General features: G+C 36.0%; 1 protein-coding gene and 1 non-coding gene across 2 annotated transcripts in view; both read right to left on the reverse strand.

Moving 5' to 3' along the window:
- The window catches only part of NALCN (sodium leak channel, non-selective), a 582,828-nt gene that overhangs the window by 508,647 nt on the left and 53,664 nt on the right, over positions 1-20,517 (reverse strand).
- On the reverse strand, positions 13,856-13,983 carry LOC122752438. The gene has a single exon (XR_006356176.1). It is a non-coding gene; the product is annotated as a U6atac minor spliceosomal RNA (small nuclear RNA).

A 20,517-nucleotide genomic window follows, 5' to 3' on the forward strand; every position in this document is an offset into this window, starting at 1 on the left:
ACTGTATGTTTGTTGGATGTTCATGCATTGTGCACTGTTTCACAGAGAACATATAATCTCCTGAAGGGCAGGAGGAATTTAATTTTTGCCTCTGAGTCTCCAACACCAAACATAACATGTGGCACATGTTATTGTAGTTCATTTGTTTTCAGTTGTGTCTGGCTTTTTCTGACCCCATTTGAGCTTTTCTTGGCAAAGGTACTAGAGTGGTTTGACATTCCTTCTCCAACTTATTTTATAGATAAGGAACTGAGGCAAACAGCGTTAAGTGACTTGCCTGAGATCACACAGCTAGTGTCTGAAGCCAGATTTGTACTCAGGAACAGGCGTCTTGCTAACTCCAGGTCTGGCTCTCTATCTACTGAGCCAACAAAGAAATAATCAGAGAAATTTGTTACTTAGTCATGTCAGAGTTTTCATGATTCCATTTGGGGTTTTCTTGGCAGAGATACTGGAATAGTGTGCCGAGCACTCTATCTGCTGTGCCACCTAGCAGCCCAATAGCTACATGGCAAATTAATGCTAGCTGATTAATGTCCCCTTGAATCTCCTCCACTTTACCAAAGTAATGTATAAACTCCAACCTGTTATATTTTGACAGATGGGCCCTTGCCTGTATAGGTACACAGTATAGAACCCTTTCCTACCCTTGTGTAAAAACAGTTGTTGTAATGTAGGCTATTCTTTCCCTTAGAACAGAGGTTTTAAAATTTAGGCCCACAGATTTAGTTACAAAACTCCCAGATCAAAGTGTAATTTGGCAATGTTTAGCAAAATAAATAAAAATGCAACACAGATCATGTTAATTTGTGGTCTTCTGTGTCACATGATGCTCCCTGTTTATATTTGAGTTTATCACCACTGCCTTGGAATGCTCCCCTAGAAATGAAGCTATGGCTTGGTGAAATAAAACTGATAGGTCTTTAATCAGCTAAGGTTTTTACATGCTTCAACCATCCATTCCCTTTCCTTAGCTTCATACCTCTGTTGACAGCTTAGTTATTAGAAGTAGCCCAATTACTATGGGGATGGGGTCTAGGATTTACTGCATTATTTTCTCTCTTGCCTATCTACAGTCAATGACAGACGGTAAAGATTATGGGGTTGTTTGAGGTAAACCCACATCAACAATGACTAGAGAAATGGAAGAAGGAAGAAAAAGAATTGTAACATTGCTGGTAGGCCATTATATACAAGGCCCGTGAGAGAAGATAGAGACTATAAAGGAACACTAGTTTTCTAAAAAGTCTACTATTGTGGAGATAGTAGTATTTCAGATTTTAAAAATCCATACCTGTGACCTCCCAGTGTGTAACCTCTCATGAATACAGATTAACAAACACTTGACTACTTATATTGTGGTTTTTTGGAAGTTGGAGGGTTTAACACGAATAAAAATGTGCAAAGCATTTTTACTCATTTTCTTCACTCCTTGGTCTAGCATTTGAATTGGTGAGGTTGTTCGCTAGCTGAGCTACTTTGTCAACAACGACTTTTCAATTCTTAGGGGAAACATTGTGAGCAGTCTCAGCACAATAAGATTTGTTGTACAATCAGGAACACCTCTAGCTCTTTGATATCATGAACCAAAAAACTTCTCAATAGTGGTCTCTCATTATCATGCCTTGTTAAGAGTACATTCTCCCTACTTCTTACCCCCTTTCTGTTTCCTTTTGTGGGTTCTGTCCCATTCAATTAAAACTTCTTTGATCAAAGGGGCCATCTTGCAATTTTTAAAAAGCTGTATCCCCATAGGTTAGCACAGTGGCTGGCTCATGGGGGTATTTAATAAATATTTATAGATTCATTTCGAAGAGGTGTAGTTTTGGTGGGGCAATGAGGGTTAAGTGACTTGCCCAGGGTCATAAAGCTAGGAAGTGTCAAGTGTCAAGGCTGGATTTGAACTCAGGTCCTCCTGAATCCAGAGCCAGGGCTTTATCCATTGCACCACCTAGATGTCCCAGAGGTGTAGTTTTGGAGGGAAACCTACCAAATTATGTTTTGGACATAATAAATATCTTTCAAATATCCAATTAGAGGGGCAGCTGGGTGGTGCAGTGCATAAAGCACCGGCCCTGGATTCAGAAGGACCTGAGTTCAAGTCCGGCCTCAGATACTTGACACATACTAGCTGTGTGACCCTGGGCAAGTCACTTAACCCTCATTACCCTACCAAAAAAAATCCAGTTAGAAATGTTCAATAGGCAATTGATGATGTAGTAATGAAGCTGAATAGCTGGTTATATATATCTGGGAACCACTGGCATAGAGACGATAATTAAAGCCATAGGAGCTAATGATATCACTAAGAGAGAAGACAAGGGAGATCAGGACAGAGCCATGGGTAACAGACACAGCTGGGAGCCATGATTCACATGATAAACTAGCAAAGAAAACTGAGAAAGAGCAGTTGGAAAAGAAGGGGATCAAGGAGAGTGTCAGGAAAACACAGGGAGAACACAGAATGGAGGAATAGAATGTGATCACCAGTGTCAAATGCAGCAGATAAGTCAATAAAGATGAGGACTGAGAGAGGACCATAAAATTTGGCAGTCTGAATCATTTATAACTTTGGAGAGAGGAGTTCTAGTTGAGTGATGACCTAAGATGCCAAAATGCAAAAGACTGAGGAGCGAACAAGAGAAGATGAAGGAATGGCAGCAAATATAAATGACTTTTTCTGGGAGTTAGGCTGAGAAAGGGATATTGGACAGAAGTTTGAGGGGATAGTAGGGTCTTGGACATTTTTGAAGACAGCTGGGAAGGAACTAGCTGATAAGCTAATAATAATAATGATAATAACTAGTGTTTATATAGAAAGTACTATGTGCCAGGCATTGTGCTAAGTTCTTTTTGTTTGTTTTTGGTGAGGTAATTGGGGTTAAGTGACTTGCTCAGGGTCACACAGCTAGGAAGTATCAAGTGTCTGAAGCCAGATATTAACTCAGGTCTTCCTGACTCCAGGGCTAGTGCTCTATCCACTGCACCACCTAACTCCTCCTATTGTGCTAAGTTCTTTACAAATGTTATCTCATTTGATCCTGACAGCAACTTATTGGTGCTATTTTCTTCATTTTATGGTTATGAAAACTGAGGTAAACAGATGGTAAATGTCTTGCCCAAGATCACACAGGCAGTAAGTGTGAGGCTGGATATAAACTAAGGTCTTCTGCAAGCCATAGATGTCCTAGCTACTGTTGAGAAATAACAATAGAAGGAATTTTGCTATAGAAGATTGGAGGGAATGGGATCGAAGATAAATGAAGAGAGGTGGCTTTGGCAAGGCAAAAGGTCATTTCATTGTTAGAGACTGGGGGAAAGGAGAAAAAGGTTAAGAGATGATGTCAAGGTGTTTTGAAGTGAAGAAAAGAGAAGAGAGAACTCATATACAATGGCCTCAACCTTCTTAGTAAAGTATAAGGAAAGGTCCATAGAACATGGGGAATATTTGAGAAGAAGAAACAGTTTGGAGTAAGTTCTGTAGCAAGTAAGATGGGAATCCAATTAGAGAAGACTAAAAGGATTCCCTTGCTGCAATGAGGGCATAGCTGAATTTGTATAACTTGACTATATAAGATTAGTTGTGTAACTCCTTCCAGCTCTATATACACCCAACAATAAAATTGGGGCAAAAGTTATGGTTATTTTTTGTTTATAAATTTTACTCTAAACAACCAGATTGCTCATTTAAAGGATTGTACAAGTTTGTGATTCCAACAAGAATGAATGGGTACACCTCTTTTGACACAAACTGACAAACACTGAGGAGAGAACCTATCTCCTAGGATTATTGTGAGGATAATATGAAATGATACATATTTGTAAAGCAACTTGCAAAACATCAAGTGTTAGAGAAATGTTGCTATTATTGTTATTGTTAGTATCATCATTATTATTAATTTTAATACTTTTATTGGTATGAGCCATTACATGTATTTTTCATGCAAACAGAAGAAAAGAAGAGACAAGGTTTCTCAAATGAGTTTCTAGGTCTTTTTTAACAAGATCTTCTATAACAAGGAGATAGGTGCTTAAACAGGAGATAGAGATTACAAATCAAACCTGAATGCTGTACCTTTAACCACAAAATATTAAAAGATTTAGAGGAAATTCTTCATTATATTCAGCATAACAACTGAAGAAAAGAGAAATAAATTATACAAAGATTAAAAAGGCATAATAGATTGTGATTTTAACCAGTGGAGGGAATAATCATTTTAATGAGAATACTGAACCATCCAAATATCAAGGTAAGTCCATGACCAAACAAAATAGTACTTTATTATCTCTCGCACTTATTAAGTTATAGAGACACAAGTTTGCTTTCTAAAGATGTTTAACACATATGTAATATCCATTGCATCTCAGTTAATCATCTCAGTTAATTTCATCAACTAATGAAAGCTTATAGACTATTAGTAAATACACAGCTAAATATTTAATGTACCAAACTAATTTGGCCATTTCAAGAAACCAGAGATATTAGAAATTATCTTTGTTTTTGTTGTTTGTCCTTCATTCTCAAAGAGGACCATGACAAATGTCATGACTTGCAATAAGTTGGATTTAAATGAGGCTGTGCAAGGTCACCAACTTCACTCTCTCCTCCAGAGCCTTATGCATCCAGTGGCAAGATATACATCAGAACAACTTAAAATGGCCCTGGATGTTTGAGGCAATGGGGGTTAAGTGACTTGCCCAGGGTTACTTAATGTCTGAGGTGGGATTTGAACTGAGGTCCTCCTAACTCCAGGGCCAGTGCTTATCTACTGCACTACCTAGCTGCCCCAGAATTTATCTAGGATTACTTCTATAAGACTATAATGGAAGGAATACTGGATTTTTAAAGGGACCTGGGCAAAAATCATGACTGCTACTACCTGTGTAGACAAGCCCATTCACTGGACTTCAGGTTTTTCCTCTGTGAAATGAAGAGGTTGGACAAATTGACTCCAAATGTATCTTTCAACTTTAAGTCTATCATTCTGTAAAAATGTTATATTTATTGTACAAATGTCATAACACAATTTGTACTTTAAATGGAATATAAATATATTTTGAAAAACATGCTTCGATCATAGAAAATCTGACTACAATTCACAGAAATGCAAAATAGATGTTTTCTTTGAAGCTCATTTCATTTCCTCAGTTTTTTGTTTAATGTCAGAACTGATAAAATACTTACTATTTTGAGCATTAAATATGTTTTAAGGTTTCTTTGAGTTCCCCAATATGTGAATGAAATTATTAAGCTTTGACTTTCATCATAAATATACTGTGTTAATTATTTCAATACATCAAAGATGAGGACACAAAACAGAAAATAAACCACTTAATGTTTATTAAAAGAACTAGGCAGTAGAGCTGATTATTTTGAAATTCAAAGAGCTTAAAAATTAGAACTAAAATTTTCAGGGCCTCAGAAAAGAGCTATTTAAAGATGGGAACAATTAATAAGTAAACACTGAATAGGAGAGAAATAATTATATATCAACTGGGATAGAAGCACCCAAAAGAGGCTGGCATTTTTTAGTTTATGTGGTACTTAAAAAAAAAAAACAGTAGATACTGTTTTTTATTTTGTCATTAACAAAGTTATATGCAATGTCACTACAATTAGCCTCTCTTTATTGCTTATAATTTGCCTTAGCAATGAACTAAATTTAATGAAATAGCATGCTAAGGCATCTTATATTAAGGATTGTTTTAAATGAATAAGAATATTTAATATGGAATGAAGAATGCCTCAATCATTTCACCTATTAAAAATCTTCTTTCCTAAGTGCAACTAATGCAATTTAATGTCACTAATTTTGATCCCACTAACAAAGAATGTCAAGTAACTCAGAACAAATTTTACCTTTTAATTAGCTATGAAACAAATGGTAAATAAATCTTGCAGTCTTATGGTTTGCTAAGCAAATTAATAGCAGAAACAAGTTGCAAATGGTATTTTTTAACCTGTTCAAGCTCTTTTGGTAGCAACATTTGCACATACAAATAAAAGCTAATTGCAAATAATACTCTAATTCATCAAGGCAAGTGCAACATTTCTATTAGTTAACAAAATCATTAAATGGAGTTATTATAAGCACTTGAAAGTAATTAAAAATGAACTGCTTTTTAAAATTTTGTCCTTTAGGCTTTCCATGAATTCACAATTACCTCATACAGGCTGAACCTATAGGCCAATAAGATTGACTTACATTCACTTCCTTTGGAATGTCTATGTGAATGCTATGTGCCACAGATTTTGCATGTTCCACATTACACGTTTACTTCTTATGTTTGTCGTGAATAACTTCTCAGTTTATGCCTTTTTCCCTGACTCCACCCTGCCTCTGCCCTGTAAGCAGACAACAATTCACTGTTTAATTTTATAGCTGCTTATTATTTTTGTCCCTTTGTTGTTTCAGGGTGCTGTGATACCTGGTACTAAAATTCAGGCATTTTGAAGGCCCACTCAAGTCTATTTCCTTATACTCTAATTTGATTACTTTCTCTATTCATTCACCCCAACAATAAATATGTATACTCACTTTATTTATACTATAATAATTCAGCATTCGCAAACAGACTCAAAGGTTCAAGTTTTAGTCTTGCCTCCAATTAACTGTACGGACATGGGCAACAAATTTCCCCTCCCTGGGTCCCAATTTCCTTATTTGTAAGATGAGGGAAGTTGAATTAAATAAACTTTAGGGTATCTCCCACGTCCAACATCCTATGTTTCCTACTTGGGTCTTTGTGTTTCTTTTCAAGTCCCTTCTTTTGTTACTCTGCTTTTAATTTCTATTTATTCTAATAATATCCCCACTAAATAGCTATAATTTCAGAGTTAGATCTTCTAAATATATGTATTCTATATATATTCCCATAGTTTTATTTTGTTTATTACACTAAATTCTTACTTTTAAAAATAATACTATTGTTAGATGGTACATAATTGAATAATATTAGATACAAGTACTAAAGTTACTTATTGATTCTAATGGATTTATGCAAAATAATATATTTCACAACTTAAAGGGCTTAATTCTGTTTTGTCTAATTCTGGAAGAAGAAAGCTCATTGAAAACATGAAATTATTCAAGAATATTATTTTACATTATTGTTTATTTTAGATATTTTTAATTCTATACATAGCATAGTTTCAAGTAAGCAGAGTCGAATGTAATGAACAAAAATATAATACTGAGCCTTAAACACGCCAAGCAGGATAACACAATACAAAGTTAAATTCATGCCATGATGAGTAAAAAAACAACAAAAAAAACCTTTACCTTTACTGGCAGAGAAGGAATAAAATTTAACCAGTCATATATCTCAAAGCTGGAAGGCTTGAAGTCTAATTTTGTTTTTAAATTTTAAGAATGACATGCTTATCATCCAAACTTCATCCCTCAATTTCTATTTTCAAAGGAACAAATGCCCATTGAATATATTTTGTACTATTCTACATACACATTAATATTCCAAATGAGCAGGCTAAGATTCTAAAATAATATCACTGTACTCAATTTGCCTACTTATGTGTTCTCAATAAATCACTCCTTTTTCTAAATATACACACTGAGACATGGAACCACACACACACACTTGCATATAAAAATTTTAATATCTTTCGTATGGTAAAGTGTAGGGCCTATAGGTAGCATCAGGGAAAACATGGTGGGGAAACATTGTAAAGATCTCTCAGACCATGAAAACAAAAAAAAACACAACATTTATAGACTGTGTGTACTAGGCATTCATGAACTGTCAATCACTTTTGTTGTGAAAGGTTAAACACTTCGAAGGTGCTCATCAACAGTGCAGAAATATGGAGCAGCTTAAAAAAAAAATTGCCATGAAAGTACTGAACAAGCGGAGAAAGCAAACACCTCCACCTGAAAACATTTACACGGATGTATTTATCAGTTTTTAAATGTTACTCACTGGGATAGCCTCATAAAAATAGATGGCTTATGTTTATGAGTTTCCAGGAGCCATCTGTTACTATATTTTGTCATTACTGTTACTGCAGTAGCTCAAAGGGCAAATGGTATTTTAAGCTTGTTCTGCTCCCAGTGAAAACAAAGGACAGGGGCCAGGATGAAGAATCTGAAATGTACAGGATGCAAACAAAGGTCCTTTTCTCGAATGGTTTCTTATGAGTTGACAATCTTGCTTCTTACAACAGCTGTTACTGGGAAGCTTTTTGAAAGAGGGCTGGTAGGCAGCATGAAATAAATCATCCAATAAACAGCTCTATGCATGGGGAATCCTTATGCCAACTGGGCTGGAACTGTTTCTGTTTCAGTATTTTCTACAGCACCCAGGGTATTATTGGTAACAACAAAGATTAAATAAGAAGAGGGTTTCGAGAGAAAAAGGAAGTCTAGGTACTTTGGCTTAAGTGTAAAATTATCTTTGAGTACATTTTAATACAAGATAATGTGGGTAGTTGGTAGTGTTGCGCTTAGACTCAGAAAGATTTAGGTTCTATAATTTCGTCTTTGACATTCACTGTGTGACCTTAAGTAAGTCTCTGAATTTCTGTCTGCCTCAAGCAGCAATTTAGGATTTATTTACTAAACGTAATCTGTATTACTGGGAAGAATGTCTCATTGGGAGTATCCTAGGCTATCAAAATTGCAGGTCATTCCTGTTTATTTTAGTATATAAAACAAAAAACTTGAGATTGTAAAAAATATTGGGAAATATGTTAAAAATCACATCCCCTCCTCTTTTGATTGAAAATAGTCAATTGTTTACTAGTTGTATTTCTAGGACATGCTATGTCTTACTTCTGTATCATTTGTTTTAAATCAATTGTTCATATGTATGATGCACAGGTTTTGTCCAAACCACAATAATTCTGAACCAAAATTGTTCTGGTTTTTAAAAACAGCATAAGATACATGGGCATGGGCTCTTTGGTTATTCAAGTCAATGTTTTACAATGACTCAGTCCATTTCCATAGAGATACCACCCTTGTACGGAAAAATGGGCTGACATGCAGCCATCCTAAGGTACGAACATCCAGCACACGAACACATTTATTTACAAGGGGTAATCACTGTGGAGATGTGGGTGGTGATTTCCTAACCACAACGCCCAGTTTATTCCACAAAGCTGTTTTAATCAGTCATTTGCAAAGTCCTCAAGGTTTGTATAGCTTTGTACTGGATCGTGGTGAGGGATTATAAAGAAATTTTGAAAAATGGTGAGATACTAGGAGTCATAGAGATACAGAAGAAAGACAGCTAAACTTTGAATAACAAGACCTGAATTTCAGACTGAATTATTATATTACTCTCTACCAGTGTGATACTGGGTAGGTCACTTAGCCTGTTTCTTCAAATGTAAAATGAGTGGTTAGGATCTAATGGAGGTGGACCTCTGAGATTTCTGCCAACTCTAGAGCTGTATCTATGAATGCATGAAGAGAGAAATAGCATATTTTCAAATATGTATGTGTGCATATACAGACAAAATTACTCACTTAATTTTCATAAATATAGGTGACACAGGGGTGTGCTAGAACCAGCTCAAACCAGCTAGTCATTTGTTACATTTTTCAGTGTGAGCATTAAGGACTCAGAAATGAGCAAACATGACAGATTTGGGTTTGGTTTATTGTTTTGTTGTTTTCTAGTGAAGTGAAAAAATGTTGATAATGCAGACTAAACTTATTTATTTATTTTTTTGTGGGGCAGTGAGGGTTAAGTGACTTGCCTGGGGTCACACAGCTAGTAAGTGTCAAGTCTCTGAGGCCAGACTCGAACTCAGGTCCTCCTGAATCCAGGGCTGGTGCTTTATCACTGTACCACCTAGCTACCTCAAATGCAGACTAAATTTTAAAGGGTATCAAAGGAAAAAAAGGGGGTATCAAAGGTACTTCCCTCCCACCCACACCCAAGATGGTTGTTAACTATTTAACATCACACCCCTGCTACAGACATTTTTATACACAGTATAACTGGTAAGTTCGATGGAATTTACTGTAAGGTTTGGGGAAAATATAGGCATGTGCCCATCAGTTGGGAAATAGCTCTAAAGCTGTGGCATATGATGGTGATAGAATATTATTGTGCTATAAGAAACAACAAGCTGGATGATTTCAAGAAGGGCCTGGAAAGACTTGTATGAACTGATGTATAGTAAAGTGATGTGAACCAAGCAAACATTGTGCACAGAGACAACAATATTGTTTGATGAAGAATTATGAATGACTTGACTATTTTCAACAATACAACGATCCAAGATAATCCCAAAGGACTAAGGATGAAACATACTATCCACCTCCAAAGAAAGAACTGATATTGATTAAACACAGACTGAAGCAGGCTATTTTTCACTTTCTTTTTTTTTCTTTTATTCAAGTTTTCTTGTACAAAATGACTAATATGGTAATGTTTTACATAATTGAACACATATAATCTATATCTGATTGCTCACTGCCTCAGAGAGGGGAAAGGAGAGGTAGGAAAAAAAGTGGAATTCAAAACTCTAACTAAAATGTTTATTATCTTAAGAAAAAGAAAATTGAGGCATGTGGGGCAAAAAGTACAAAGACTTCATGGAAGATGTGAGTGATAAGAAGGGAGATCATTAATATGCTTTTTGAAAGTCTTTGATTCAGACATTTGATACTTACTAGCTGTGTGACCCTGGGCAAGTCACTTAACCCTCATTGCCTCAAAAAAAGTCTTTGATTGACTATAATAAAAGGCATAGGAAAAACTGGTAGATGACCTTAAATAATTTGAAACTCAAAAGACCTATGATCTAATTGGCATGAATGTTCCTTCTATACCATACCATGTATATTGACACAGTGGAAAGAACACTAGTTCCAGAGTCAGAAGACTGGGCTTCAAATGTTCACTATCACTTAGCTCCTCTGTGATCTTGGGCAAGTCATTTAACCTCCTTGGCTCCTGATTCCCTTATATGTAAAATAGGGTGGGGATTTGGATAGAGAGCCTCTGAGGTTCCTTCTATTTCTAGATCTATGGACTATATAAGCATTAGGAAAGTGCTTCTCTGAAATTAACAAAACTAGCTTTTTAATGATAGGCAACAGCTCAAGTCCCAGTTTCATGACTGAAATCTTTCTGGACTTTTAGGATCTGGAAAAATTTATGCTCCACTGACAGAGAATCTACAATCAACTCAAAGTCACAATAAGCATCAGAGTACAATGCAAAGTGAGGTCTGGATACACTGGAAAATTAGCAAAGGGTTCAGCGTCATGAAAGAAGTGACACCTGAGCTGTACCTTACTTATATCACAGCTTTTTTGCCCTTGTCTCATCCTCCTTATTGGCCATGAGCTCACAGAAGGAAAAGTTTTTATATCCCAAAAGACAAAGCCTTATGCATAGGAGGAACTTAATGATGGTTTATTGTATATGCTCAAGTAATCATTTGAACTATATCTAGGAGGTCAAGGTCTCACAATAGCAACTGATAAATACCTTCTGTTGAAGAGCCCTTTGGCTCAGTGGAAATTCCTAAATCCCAGGGATGGGAGGACCCATGGGCCATCCAATATTATAATCAGGGAGCATTTTTTATTAGATCATGACCAGAGTACGCCACAAGGTCGGTGTTTACAATGCTAATGTCAACTTTAATACTGGGTTTGGTTAGAAAGCTTTAAAAAATTCCTCAGAATAAGGAAGTTCTAGGATGAGGAGGTCTGGGGATTTAGGATGGTGTGGACTCTCATTATCCCCTCTGAACTAAATGGAATCTCTAAGATGGTTCAGAAACATCTTGCATTTCCCCCATCCTGCATTCTGTGGCCTAAGGGATAAGACAGGCAGATCTCTTACAGAACAATAGGTAATTTTAGTCTTCTTTGGGATAGGATGCCTGAAAGGTCCAGAGCAGTGATTCTTAATCATCAAGGGGTCAGTGAAGTTGGATACGAAAAAAAATCTTTCATTTTATTTCCACTAACCTCTTGCTGAAATGTAGCATTTCTTCCAATTATTTAAAACATTATTCTGAGAAAGCTTCCATAGGCTTTATCAGAATACAGAAGGTACCCCTAATACCAAACAATGTTGAGATCATATGTCTGGAGCTTTTCTTAGTTCTCCATACCACCCTTTGGGCTTTGTTAGTGCATACAATTAAATTCAACCAATGTTTATTATGTCTGTACTATGTACAAAGTAGTCTTCAGTACTTGAGAAACAAAGACAAAAATTAAAAATAGCCTCAGAGCTTTTATTCTATCGAATGGCAGGGACATTTTAGGGTCATTCTGCCCAATGGAATCATGGCAAACTATTAGCATATCTTTGATATTATGAACAAAGAATGAAGCTTATCACTTAAGTGATTCAGGCTTGCCATAAATTCCTTATTTCTTTTCAGCTGTGCTACTTTATTGAGGCAGGTGTTCTCATATTTCTATTCTCTTCTATTATTCCTCTCATGTCAGAAAGCAGTTCCTAAGATCAGCTGTTATTTACTGCCTCAGTGTTTCCTACTAAAGGAGTTGGTTGCAAGGGAATCTCAAAGAGCATGCTTATTCTTACAAGTATGTTTCATTTGAGAAGATGTTTACATTTAAAGCCTAATTAGGGAAAAGATTTCCTTAGGATACAACACTAGGATGAATCATTTATGTTCTCAAAGCACTGCCCCTCATCCATACTTCTAGTCTTGCCATTGTCCCTTTTTTTCCACTGCCGCCTTTTCTGGCCTTGGCTGTTAAATGGGACATAAGTGACAATAATAAACTAAGCCTCCATTCTTCTCATAATTTAATTTAATTTTTTTCAATTAACATGTATTTTCTCTCCCTTCTAACTCCACCATTCAACTGGAGGACAAGGAGAGAGGAAGGGAAAAGAAAAGAAAAAAAAACACCTTTGTAGCATCTACTCATAGTCAAGTGAGGCAAATTCCCAAATTGGACATGTACAAAATATGTTTCTTTCTATATATAAAGATCAGTGGAATGTGGGTGCCATTCATTCATGGGGACCTTGGAATCATGGTTGGTTATTATGAGAGTTAGTAAGCCTTTCAAAGTTTTTTATATTCACAACATTGTTATTGTACATATTGTATACCTGTTTCTGATCACTTTAATTTCATCAGTTCATATAAGAATCCCCAGATTTCTATGAAACTATACTTTTCATCATTTTTATAATATAGTAATATTAGATTAAATTCATATGCTACAATTTTTCTTCAGGGCAATGAAAGTTAAGTGACTTGCCCAGGGTCACACAGCTATTAAGTGTTAAGTGTCTGAGGCCAGATTTGAACTAGGGTCTTCCTGAATCCAGGGCTGGGGCTTTATCCACTGCGCCACCTAGCTGTCCCCTCATATGCTACAATTTTTTACCTATTCTATAATTGATGGGCACTCCCTTTATTTCTGGACAGCTAGGTGACACAGTATATAGAGTTTCGGTGACTAGAGTCAGAAAGACACATCTTCATGAGTTCAAATATGACCTCAGATATTTACTGGCTATGTGACTTTAGGCAAGTCAACCTGTTTGTCTCAGGTCCTCATCCATAAAATGAACTGGAAAAAGAAATGGCAAACCACTCTGCTATCTCAACCCCGCAGTGGTGTCATGAACAGTCAGATATAACTAAAACACCTGAAAAACAACCCTTAGTTTCCAGTTCTTTGCCACTCCAAAAAGAGCTTTTATAAACATCTCTGTACATATCGATTCTTTCCCTCTTTCTTTAATCTCCTTGGAGATATCTAAATAATGAAATCACTGGATCAAATGGTATACACAATTTAGTAGATTTTGGAGCACAGTTAGTAATTATTTTCCAAAATGGCTGGATCAATTCACAGCTTCACCAACACAGCATTAATGAAAAGCATGGTTAGATGCCACAGAATATGTAGCAATGCTTTAACTTTGTATGCACTAAAAAGGTAACTAGGTCCATTTACATCCTTAGAAAGGTAGGTGCTAACCTTCTCTCTTTTTTTATTTTTGTTGGTTTTTTGGGGTTTTTGGTGAGGCAGTTGGGGTTAAGTGACTTGCCCAGGGTCACACAGCTAGTAAGTGTCATATGTCTGAGGCCAGATTTCAACTCAGGTCCTCCTGAATCCAGGGCCGGTACTTTATCCACTGCACCACGTAGCTGCCCCAACCTTCTCTCTTTTCATACATCTCATAACTTTTTACTTATATCCTTATTTATCATTATATGATTATATTATATTATATCATATCATATCATATATCATAAAATATTTCCTTGTTCAATTTTTATTGATGTTAATTTCTTTTTAGATATTCCTATCACTTTTTTTTTTTGTGGGGCAATGGGGGTTAAGTGACTTGCCCAGGGTCACACAGCTAGTAAGTGTCAAGTGTCTGAGGCCAGATTTGAACTCAGGTCCTCCTGAATCCAGGGCCGGTGCTTTATCCATTGTGCCACCTATCCATCCTGATTCCTATCACTTTTTTTTTTGTTTGGTTGGTTTTTGTGTGTGTGTGGGGGGGTTTTTTGAGGTTTTTTTTTTTTTTTTGGTGGGGCAATGGGGGTTAAGTGACTTGCCCAGGGTCACACGGCTAGTAAGTGTCAAGTGTCTGAGGTTGGATTTGAACTCAGGTCCTCCTGAATACAGGGCCGGTGCTTTATCCACTGTGCCACTTAGCTGCCCCGATTCCTATCACTTTTTATGGCAGCTATGTGCCATCAAGGCCTATAGTCAGGCAGACCTGAATTCAAATGTGTCCTCAGAAACTTACTAGTTTTGTCACCCTGGGTAAGTCACTTAAGCCTGTTTGCCTCAGTTCTTCATCTGCAAAATGAGCTGGAGAAGGAAATAGCAAACCATTGCAGTATCTTTGCCAAGAAAACCCAAATGGAGTCAGGAAGAGTTAGACACAACTGAAATGACTGAAGAACAACAAATCGCTTCGCAATGACTACATCCATCCAACAGAATCCTTCCTTATTACAAAAAAGTAAAGTCAAGCAAGATAAATCAACATAGTGCCCATGTTTAAAAATGTGCACTGCATTTCACATCTATAATTCATCTCTCTCTGTTGAGAATATGGAGGCATGTTTCACCATTGGTTTATTCTCCAGAGTTATAATTAGATGTTGCATTAATCAGCACACTAACATCTTTGAATGTTGTTGGCCTTTACATTATTGTAAATTATGCTCCTGGTTCTGTTTGCTTAGCATTAATTTATACAAGTCTTTTCAAGATTATCTAAATTCTCACAATAATATCAATTTCCAAAACATTTTCATATATCCCCATCCCATATAATCTCCTCAAATGCCCTAAGAGTTCAACAAGATCAATATTACTGTCTTTCTCATTCAATAAATAATGGAACAGGGAGCAGCTAGGTGGCAGAGTGAATAAAGCACTGGCCCTGGGTTCGGAAGGACCTGAGTTCAAATCTGGCCTCAGACACTTGACACTTACTAGCCATGTGACCCTGGGTAAGTCACTTAACCCCAATTGCCCCACAACAAAACAAAACAAAACAAAAACTCCAAACAATAAAGAATGGAACTCTGGAAGATCATGTGATGGTCATTGAACAAAGCAGGTCTCAAGTATACTAATAAGGTTCTCTTTCCATGTCAACCCAAAGCTTAAATTGGTGTTGATATCTAGAAAATAAAGTGTGTTTCTTGCAGAAAAGGGCCCACCTTGGGTAATGTGATTGACCAAACTGCCTCAAGGTCACACTGCCAGAAATAGAAATATAAAGATTTTTTTTTCTTTTGTCTCAGTTTGTACCTCTTTCATCTCTATGTATTTAACATCCTTATAAGTCATCTTAGTCATACTAGAAGAGCACAAACTCTGGTTATTTCTACTTATAAAGGTTTCAAGTATGGTATTCATGACATATTGCTGTCATAAGACCAAACTAGATCAATGTGGAGAGGCTTATTCAAAAAATATTAGCTACAGGGTGATGAATTTTGTAACAGCAACGTACTAAACTGTTGGAATGGAACTGGGAATATATGCATTTACTTGGCATTTGAGGTTCTGGATGAGAAATGTAAGGAAGAAATTTATTAAGGAGGAGGAGTTGAAATATCACAAGTATGTAATATGTCTTAAATATCCAAAAATTGCACATTTACAAAGAAAATTTACCATATGATCACTTGAAGAAAACTGAATGAGGAAAGAACTAAATGGGAAAAAAAGATTTAAGATAAGATGACTGCTCCAACATAGAAAAGAGGAGGAAATCAAGAATCCTAAAATCTTTTTACCATGGAAAAATCTATACCAAAAGATATTATCATGACTGCTTACATTGGTGCTTTTGGTGGGAGGAGATTTTATGATAAAAGCAGGATCACTAAGAGGCAGAGGGAGCATCTGTATAGAGTTGGGGTATAGGACATGTTTCTGACATAACAAAAATTGAAGGTTCTATATGATGACTTCAAATCTAAATATATATATATATGTATGTATATACATTATATATAATAAGACAAAAAAGCAATATAAATACTTAAGTACTTGTGGCCAAAATACACCCTAGGGAGATAAAGTTGCGAGGGTAGTAAAGTAGTAGGATGTACCTCAAGAACACCAGAATAAACAGGGACCATCTACTAAGGTAATGTGATTTCCATCAGTAGACAGTCCTATGATGATGAAATCAAAGCTGCTTTGAAATAATGAAGCCAAGTCCTTCCACCATCAACTTACCTCAAATGCTCAACTCACTGCACTCAAACTTTTTTCATATCACAGTCTTGTTTTCATACTTAAAATTTGTCAATTTCAAGAGTTTAAATAATTTTTGTTTCTAAACTCACACAAAATTATTACATTGATCCCTTAACTAAAATGAATATTCTAGAAGTAATATTTTTCTAATATTACAATGTTTATAGATTAACCAATAAGTATTCACCATATTTTAAACATTTTCTTTATCAAATAATGAAAAGAATTATGTGAGATCTTTTTTCCAGTGACCAATTAATGTAATATTACTGGAGAAATGGAATCATTTCAACATTGCCATTCTTGTTATAATAAGCAAGAGTGGGGGAAGAAGTACACTTGGCTTTATAGTGTTTAAAGGCAACAAGAAAAATCATTTCATGTAACATTTGGTTATCTCTTATTGCAGTGCTCATGATAAGTATTTTCAAAAGACCACCATGAAAAAGACTGCAGCTTATATGCCAACATCTGTTCCAAAGGATAAAGAAGGAGAGAAATTCTATGGAAAATTTTGTTGGGCTAAGATCAAGTACTAAAACTTGGGCCAAGATACTGCCAACTAATGAGAAAACTCCTGGTGAGGGATGTTATGAAGTGGGATAGGGACATTTATGTAGAACATATAACTGGAAAGAAGCAATATTATGATTGTTCTTTTGTTCTGTTTTATGAAGGCAGGACATGTTTCTTTTTTCCCAAGAAGTACACTATTTTAATTGACACATATATTTTTTTTCTTGTTATCCATGTCTTGACACTTTTTTTTACTATTTTTTAGAGTACACATCTGTCTCTTTTTATATAGGATTCGTTTTATTTCAGACAGATGTTAGTTTTCTAAAGTTACAGTCCTTGTGCAGATATGGAACTGTTTTATGTGGAATACTAATCTAAATATATGTGCAACTAAATTCACTATACTTGAAATATTTTAGCATTTTTAAACATGAACTAAAATAAAATAAAATAAATGTTTATCAGTTCTATAAAACTTCTGAAAATAAACTGATTTATATATTACTATTTTATTAATTCAATGCAATGGTAATGTAACGATTGGAATAACGCCACCTGCTGGATACTTACTGTAGAAGAGTTCTGCCCATGAAGCGAAGGTCTTTGAGGGCAAGACCAGGAGTCTTTTCTTTGGTATCAGGAAGTGACGCGGAGTAGTGGGAGGAGGAAGGAGGAGACTGGCGCTCTTTCCTGAGGACGCTGGCGGAGAAGGGAGCTAGAAATGTGCTCTCCCTTTAATAGATAGGAATCTAGGCCTTTCTCTCTCTCTTTACCAAATTCTTATTCTCCTTAATAAACGCTTAAAAGTCTAACTCTTGCTAAAGCTTATAATTTATTGGCGACCACTCATTAGATATTTTAGACAGTTTAGCTAGAATTTTACCCCTTAACAGTAAGAATAAATCATGATGGAAAAATTGATGGAAAATATGATTCAGCAGCATGAACTGAGAAAGGCCAAAGGCTAACATACAAGGTTCACACTGATACATCTTTAATTACTTCCTTGGAGGAAAGAATCTGAGGGCAGTAGCCATACTGAATACAGAATCACATCACACATAAAAAAGAAGCGGATTGTATTTTAACAGACAGGAAATAACTCTTTACTGATCTGGGAATTATTCCTGAGTCAACAGTCCCTCTGCAGTCATAACACTGACTTAAAAATTCAAAATTAATACAAGGATGGGAGAATTAAAATGAGAAAAAGGTATATTAGTCATTAAATTAAATTAAAACAGATGGAAGAAAGGACATTGAAAAGGATTATAACAGTTTTATGCCAGATATTGATGTGAAACAGTTGTCACAGCAATGTGGTATCAAGGAGAGAGGGAAAGCCTTAGAGTAAGGAAGAACTGGGTTCCAATCTTATTTCTGACACCTAGTAGCTGCTGTGACCAGAGGCAAGTCACTTAAGCCTTTGTTAGCCAACTCTTTATTTCCCTTATATATTTGTTTGTTGGTTGGTTGGTTCATTCATTCATTCATTCATTCATTCATTCATCCATTTATCTATTTATTTATTTCAGGGCAATGGAGGTTAGGTGACTTGCCCAGGGTCATACAGCTAGTAAGTATCAAGTGTCTGAGGCCAGATTTGAACTCAAGTCCTCCTGAATCCAGGGCCAATGCTTTATCCACTGTGTCACCTAGCTGCCCCATACCCAACTTTTACAGAGGTAACTCTATTAAGATAATTTATACTCAGTGCCTAAAGCAACAGGCTAAAATTATATATTATCTGCACTATGGCAGATTATTTACACTCTGATGATTCCTGGCACTGATAAAGTCACAGATAGGGACAAAAAAAAAATAACTGCCATAAAGAAAAAAACCAAAAGAACCTATGATCTATTTCAAACACTGGGGGCCAGCTAGGTTGGCACAGTGGATAGATCACCGGCCCTGGATTCAGGAGGACCTGAGTTCAAATCCGACCTCAGACACTTAACACTTACTAGCTATGTGACCCTGGGCAAGTCACTTAACCCCAACTGCCTCACCAAAGGAAAAAAACAAACAAAGACTGGGCCCATTTTCCAAAAGGAAAAGATATGCCAACTAAAGATAGCATTTAGAATTTGGGGATTTTCAGTTTCTGATCTGGAACTTCAGCTTACTTCTAAAATCTTATAGAGAAAGATGTGGAAGATATTGACAATGTTGACTTGAAGCAGGAAGAAGCAGTAGAGAGGGGAGATGTTTTATAGAAAGCTTAACTAGGATGAAACCGGACAACAAATACGTGAAAATGGAAATGATCTGCAAGGAGTGTTTTTTATTATTTTTTAAATAAACAAACTTTTTATTATTAAAGACAATGTGACCACTACATTTTGATAATCATATAATAATTCTGGATGTGCTCACAGAGGATATGCAGATAATACTAAAGAAAACACAGGTGACAAAAAGTGGCAGGACCAGACCAAATATATGCAAAATGAATCCATGCAAGAAGAGACACAATTTAGTTATGTAAGATAAGGAAATATACCCAAAATGTGGAAATAAATAAAAACGTTTATCAGGAGAGCATCAGGGATTACCTATCCATATGCCTTCTTTCTCCACTATATAAAATATTTATGAAGTAATCTGCACATATATTAAAGGTATCCTTGAAGACAGTTTTAGAAGGGAAAAGTAATGCTTCCTCAAGAGATATATATTCCATTTCATGCTTCTTTACTATCATGCCTTTGATAGAAAAAATGTAGAGAGAACATAACAACCCACTAAGATTTTGTTTTGTTGACCATAATGAAGTATTTATGTAGCAAATCCCTAATTAAAGCCTCTTTTTAGGCACAGGCAAGAAGCCAGGTCTCCACTGCTATCCAGAGAGCTTGCTCTTTCCCTCCTTCCTTATAGTGACTTAGGTCCTGGCCTTGGCTTGCCTGTAGGTAAACCTGTCCTCCTGACCAGTGGCTGCTAAGTGCCTGTTACAGAAGTTCTAGGCCCTGGTGGAGAAGGTACTTCACTGAGACCTTTCTACTGGCTTTCCATATCCTTCTTGGGGGCCAGCATTAGCATTACAGGGTCCAATTGTACTCCTGCATCTGACAATCAGCAAGTGGGGCTTTATCAATCACATTGTTTGGATTGTGACCCCTAAAAATAAACATAAAATTGAAGTTAATCAATGTAGAAGAAACCCTCATAAGCTAATTAAAATAAAAAATTATATAGATGTGTGCCCTGAATGTGACTGTCTGCAACAAAAGCATGTCCTTTGTGGTTATTGCTACAAGAAAGTTCACAA

This window comes from Dromiciops gliroides, chromosome 3 (genome assembly GCF_019393635.1).
Source record: "Dromiciops gliroides isolate mDroGli1 chromosome 3, mDroGli1.pri, whole genome shotgun sequence".
Taxonomy (NCBI): Eukaryota; Metazoa; Chordata; class Mammalia; order Microbiotheria; family Microbiotheriidae; genus Dromiciops; species Dromiciops gliroides.